General features: G+C 47.9%; 1 long non-coding RNA gene across 1 annotated transcript; it reads left to right on the top strand.

Annotated features, from left to right (window-relative positions):
- Nucleotides 1–558: 558 nt before the first annotated feature.
- LOC139178613 (uncharacterized) lies at nucleotides 559–5,481 on the top strand. The gene is made up of 3 exons (XR_011563003.1): nucleotides 559–649; nucleotides 822–1,985; nucleotides 4,286–5,481. It is a non-coding gene; the product is annotated as an uncharacterized lncRNA (long non-coding RNA).
- The last annotated feature ends 1,091 nt before the right edge of the window (nucleotides 5,482–6,572 follow it).

The following is a 6,572-nucleotide window of genomic DNA, read 5'->3' as shown; positions in this document are numbered from 1 at the left end:
TCCCCACTCTGACTGCACAGGAGAGCCAGAAGGGCCTCAAAGGAACACCCCCACCCCCACCCCGATCAGTAGCCCTCCACCAATAACTGATGGCAAAACCCCCAGCTCCTCCCCATTCCACATTCCAGGAGCAGCCCTCTCATTAACTCACCCTTTATGGGCTGCCACCTTGCCTGTCTCACCTCCCACCTCCCCTGCCAGTACTTCCTGGGATCACTTTCCAGATAAATGTCTGGCATTTGAATCCGAGGCTTGGGTCTGCTTGCGAGGAAACCCCAACTAAGACAACACCTAATGTGCAACGTGTGTCGAGCGCTTTATGCCAAGCTCTGTGTTCAACACTTCACACGGCTTGACTCATTCCATCCTATGACAGGCAGGGCTCTGAGGTAGGGACCGTTATTGTCTCCATTTCGCGGATGCAGAAACTGACTCAGAGCTGGGGCTTGAAGCCAATCGACTCCTCCCTGACCCCATCCTCCAGCTGGCCTGAATTGCTTTCAGTTCCTCAAACTGCTCTGCTCACTCTCCTCCTTCCCTCTGCCTTCTGAGGCACAGGGAAGATAAGTCACTTGGTCACAGCAAGTTAGAACCACTTGGACTCAAGAGGAGACCTCCAGGCTGGAAGCCCTTACACTTCACCCTTGTGGTAGGTGAACAATAGCCCCTCGGAGTCCACGTCTGGACGCTGTGACTATAATTGTGCAGACATGATTAAGTGAAGGATCTTGAGGTGGGGAGATGATCCTGGGTTATCAGAATGGGCTGAATGTAATCACAACAGTCATTTTAAGAGGGTGTCCTCCACCCATCTCTTTTAGACAAAAGATGATGTGATGACAAAGCAGAACAGAAAGAAACTTGAAGATGCTACGCTGCTCCCTTTGGAGATGGAAGACAGAGTCTTGGACCAGGAGATGCAGGAAAAGGCGAGGAAACATTCTCCCCTGGAGCCTCTAAAAGGAACCAGCACCTTGACTCTAGCCCAGGGAAACTGACTTTGGATTTCTGGCCTCCAAAACTGAAAGAGAACACATTGGTGTTGAGCTAAGCCACTGCATTTATGGTGGTTTGTTACAGCAGCCACAGGAAATGAATGTAATACTGAATCAGTTCATCCCCGACCATCGGCTCAATAGCTGTGGTTCAGGACAGCTGACACCTGGCGGGCGCTTCACCAAGCCCTGGGCCAACTGCAACCCATCCCTGGGGACGCCTGGGGCCGGGAGCACAGAGAAGGATCAGGGAAGACCCCCTGGGCTTGAGTGCACTTCAGCATAGGCTGGGAGGAAAGGGCAAGGAATGCTGCCGAACAAGGAGCAAGCGAGTGCAGACGCCAGGAGGTGAGAGAAAGCTCAGTCATCTGAGGAACTGAAATGATTCAGCGTGGCCAGACTTTGAGGGAGAAACGGTAGAGGCCCCGTGGTGCGGTAGGTCGGAGGGCGGGCTCCGTGGGTGCCTGGGCGTGAGGCCGTGCCTTGCTGTCTCCCAAGTGTGTGATTTGGGCAAGTAACTTGACCTCTCTGCGCCTAGTTTCCTCACCTGCCTGATGGTATTTTATGTGTCTGTTTATCTTCATTTATTTAAAAAGTTTTATAATTTTTATACAAATTTTAAAGGCTACTTTCCATTTACAGTTACTACAAAATATTGGCTTTATTCTCTGCATTATACAGTATATCCCTGAGCCTATTTTACTGTCGGTCATTTCTACAGCGTCCCCCACCCGCAACCTGATGGTGTTTTCCTCACTGGGTTCTGTGAGGTGTGAGTGCATCTACAGCAGTTGGAACAGTGTCTGGCAGAGGAACTGTAAGTCTGTCATTGACGCCCACCCCTATCAACAGCAAGGTGCCTTCTTTCTCTTTTATTGGGAAGCAGCATGGGATGAAGATTTTCTGGATACTGACGTGATGATGAACATGATGACAGCTACCGCTCCCTGATCACCTGCTGTGCTCAGTCCTCATTACCTACCCGATTTTGTAAGTGTGAGGTGGGCATTACTATTATTCCTGCATAACTCAGATTTGAACGTGGGTCTGAGTCTAGAGGCTTCCCAGGTGGCTCAGTGGTAAAGAATCTGCCTGCCAATGCAGGAAACTCGGATTTGATCCAGGGGTGGGGAAGGTCCCCTGGAGATGGAAGTGGCAACCCACTCAAGTATTCTTGCCTGTAAAGTCTCAAGGACAGAGAAGCCTGGTGGGCTACTGTCCATGGGGTCACAAAGAGCTGGAACACGAGTCTAGAATCTCTGCCTTGCCTGGACTGCCTATGTTTTCCTGGGAGGCAATATGGGGCTGTGACCCAGAGCAGGGGCCCTGGAGTCAGCCCTATTAATAGCATGCTTGGTTAACATCTCAGTTAACCAAGTTCTACTTCATGCGGCCTCAGTTCCTACTTCATGGGGTTGTGTAAGAATTAAATGTGTCAAAATGTGTTAGCACCCTGGTGAGCTGTTGCCATGTTGTCACCAGAGAAGTTTTGCATTCTAGAAAGCCACATGGTCCAGTAGACTCCCTCTGGTCCTAACCAACCTGGGATTGAATGGCTGGTCAACCATCGATGCCAACAGAGGTGCAAATTTCTCACACTTGGAGAACGGGGGCCCCTCAGAGACCTCGTTACGCTGGGCCAGCCATGTTCTGATTGTTCTCTTGTAACTTCTCAATGAGCTTCTGTAGCCAAGAGCTTTCCCTCTGCTTAGCAACACTAAGGAGAATGCTCTGGTTACTGCCAGCCCTTCCCCTCGCCTCAGTACTAAAGATCTATATGGAGCTTTTGAACAGGGGATTGACCTCCAGCTATTTTGGAAGGGCCTGTCTTCTATCTGGACCAATTCTGGTCTGAGCTCAGAGTGTATTTACTGGCCAAAGTCTGCTCCAAAGTAAACACGCCGTCACATTCCTCACAGCCTGTAACCTCCATGGGGAGAAGCTGGGGGCCGTCATGGAGCGAGGAAACCTTATCTGACTTCGTTTCAGCAGGATTCCACTTAGCTTCACTTGGTGGGGTGGGGGACACGGGGAAAAAAAGGGAACAGATAGTCTTAAAATGAGCTGAATTAAAGAGCACATTGGATGCATTCCCTGCAATGACAGGTAGAGACTAGGAGATTTAGAAGTGAAGGAGCACACATTTTAATATGGGTGTGCCTTTGCTTTTTTCTACCCATAAACATAAAACGGATCTGTTTTCTTTCCTTCCTTCCTTCCTTCCTCCATTCTTCCCTTCCCCCTCTCCTTCCTTCCCTTGCTCCTCCCCTCTCGTGTTTCCTTTTTCTCCCTTCTCTATTTCGTTATGATATACTCACAGTACCAGCTACACATACCTGTGCTGTTGTTGTTTAGCCTCTAAGTTGTGTCTGACTCTTCTGTGACCCCATGGACTGTAACCTGCCAGGCTCCTCTGTCCATGGGGATTCTCCAGGCAAGAATACTGGAGTGGGTTGCCATGCCCTCCTCCAGGGGATCTTCCCAACCCAGGGATCGAACCCAGGTCTCCTGCATTGCAGGTGGATCCTTTACCATCTGAACCACCAGGAAACCCATATATATATATATCCATATATATATATATCTCCATATATACACAAATATGTATATTCATGATACCATTACTACAATCAAAATGGAGACTATATCCATCACTCCAAAAATTTTCCTCATACTTTTTTGTAACCTCTCCCTTCCATCCCTTCCCACTTTCCCCCTACATCCCCAGGCACACCCTGATCTGCTTTCTGTCACTATAAATAGCTTGCATTTTCTAGAGGCTTACATAAATGAAATCACACAGCATGTACTCTTTTTTTGTCTAGCTTCTTTCATGGAGGTTACTAATTTTGAGATTTAGCTGCGTTTTGCGCATCAGATCCTTAGTTTCTATTGTTGAGTACTGACTAGTTCATTGTATGGATGCACCACAGTGCATTCGTCAATTCACCTGTTAATGGACCTTTGGGTTGTTTCAGTTCGGGGCAATTACAAATAAAGCTGGTGCAAACACCCAAGTACAAGTCTTTTTTATGGACACATGCTTCTATTTCCCTTGGGTAATTACCTAGGAGTGAAAGAGCTGGATCATAAGTTTAATTTTTCAAGAAATTGCTTTCCAAAATGGGTTTACCATTTTACATTCCCACCAATGATGCATGTTTCAAAACAGAGAAACATTTAAGGTAGAAAGTCCTTAAGGTAGAAAGTAAAACTTCTTATAATTCTACTTCCTAGGTAACTGTTTCCTGTAAGTCCTTCCAAAGTTTCTATTTTTTTTTTTTTTTAAGTACACACAGAACCAGACTGAGACATAGAAGTGCTCCTGCTGCTGCTGCTGCTAAGTCGCTTCAGTTGTGTCCGACTCTGTGTGACCCCATAGACGGCAGCCCACCAGGCTCCCCCGTCCCTGGGATTCTCCAAGCAAGAACACTGGAGTGGGTTGCCATTTCCTTCTCCAATGCAGGAAAGTGAAAAGTGAAAGTGAAGTCTCTCAGTTGTGTCTGACTCTTCACAACCCCATGGACTGCAGCCTAGCAGGCTCCTCCATCCATGGGATTTTCCAGGCAAGAGTACTGGAGTGGGGTGCCATTGCCTTCTCCAAGAAGTGCTCCAGGCAGGCTAATAATCTGGGATCCCCTCAACTTGATATTTTAAAAAGTGTTTCAGAGTGGTTCAAGGATGTGGAGAAACTGACATTTCTGTTCATAAAATAGATAATTTCTTTTTTTAGAAACAAAAAATTTATTACATATACAGAATAAACTGTTGTCTTTTCCTTGGAATTTTCCTGAAATTGCAGTTGTCCAGGCAGTTTTCTGGGAGCTAAAGGGCATATGGTTCAGGTGACGAGTGTTGTGTGCTCAGCCGTGTCTGACTCTTTGCCACCCCATGGACTGCAGCCCGTCAGGCACCTCTGTCCATGGGCTTCTCCAGGCAAGAATACTGGAGTGGGTTGTCATTCCCTTCTCCAGTGGATCTTCCCGACCCAGGGATTGAACCCTCCTGTGGCTCCGGCACTGGCAGGTGGTTCTTTACCACTGAGCCACCTGGGAAGCCCAAGATTCAGGTGATGAATAAACAAACCAGCATGCAGCTCTGACCGGGGACCAAGCTGACAGACCAAGGCTCTGAGAGAGCCATCGCCTAGCTGGACTCTGGCGTGGTGGTGCCAAGGACGGGAATGTTCTAGTTTCCTCCAGAGGAGGCTATTTCCCTCTGAGCGTCGGTTAAGTCTCAGTGAGCGTGAACACTCAAGTTAACCAGCACTGTGTTTTGATCTAGACCAGTGCTATTTGGGTTCCCCTTCTAGTCTTGCACCCTAATAGGCTGCCTGGCTGATCAGTTCTGTGCATATATTCACATGTATTAGTTCTACCTTCATTTAAAAAAAAATGTGTACACAAATTGAATCATATAAAGTCACATTGATCTGTAACTTGCTTTTCTTTTTCCCCACATTACAATAAATTCTGAGATCCTTTCACATCAGCCTATGTGTAGATCCATCACATTCTTGTGTTAAAAAAAAAGAAAAAAGTACCAAGGTGGTCCACCAGATGGATGTACTGTAATGTGGGACTTAGCAACTTTAATGAGCACATGAATTGCCTCGGGGACCTTGTTAAATTGCAGCTTCAGATTCGGCAGGTCCAAGGTGGCACCTGGTGCCGTGGGAGCTGCTGGCAGGATCACACCACGTGACCTCTACCCACAAGCGAGGGACACTTGGCTGTTAGAGACAGTGTGCTGCAGGAAACAGGCTTGACTATCTGAAAGGAGTCCTAGAGAACAGGCTTGAGAGTCAGAAGACATAGTGTTGAACTCTGACCCTGACACTAACCATGTGACCTTAAGCAGGTCACAACCTTTCTGAGTGGCCAGTGACTCCCTCCTCCCCCAGCAATTCAGTAAGTGGTCACAAAGGCCTCCACTCTCTTAGACCCTAGGGATAAAGATAAACAATCGCTGTCCTTGAGTGCTCTGAGTAATACTACTAATCCTGGCCTGAAGAGCAGTGGGGGAGGAGGGAGTCAACAAGATAAGGATGGAAAAGGGCTTTGTCAGTGGTCCAGCCATCCACAAAAGGGCAGTTCTATTCCAGTTGGAAGGCTGACTGGGTTTGCCAGGTGAGAGTGGCTAGACAGGGTTTTCTTTAGCTGAAAAGTACTCTGTGACATTTGTCTGCACTTTAGAAAAGCAGACCAGACTCACATAAATCTTCCAAAAAAGTCAAAGCCAGATGGGATTGAGGAAGAGGGCCCAGTCATCTGCAAACTTTTTTTTTTTTGGTGATTCCAACAAGACTGGGGTGGGGGCTGGGGCAGTGAGTTCCATCTTGGCCTAGGAAATTGCGGGAGGAATCCAAGGCCCTCAGTAGACCCTGACTCCTGCTCCTGCTGAATGAATACCACACGGATGTCCAGTGGATAGTGGCCACTGTCTTCAGTCCTTTGCCACCACTGGGCAAACTGTGCTCCTGGCAGTTGCGCTTAGAGACTCAGAACTGGCCTCTGGAGTTTGTTAGTTCAGGGTCTGCATCCAGGTTCTGACACCTGATTCCCAAGGGACTCTGAG

Source organism: Bos indicus, chromosome 22 (genome assembly GCF_029378745.1).
Source record: "Bos indicus isolate NIAB-ARS_2022 breed Sahiwal x Tharparkar chromosome 22, NIAB-ARS_B.indTharparkar_mat_pri_1.0, whole genome shotgun sequence".
NCBI classification, from domain to species: domain Eukaryota; kingdom Metazoa; phylum Chordata; class Mammalia; order Artiodactyla; family Bovidae; genus Bos; species Bos indicus.
This window is presented reverse-complemented; position numbering and strand designations above follow the sequence as displayed.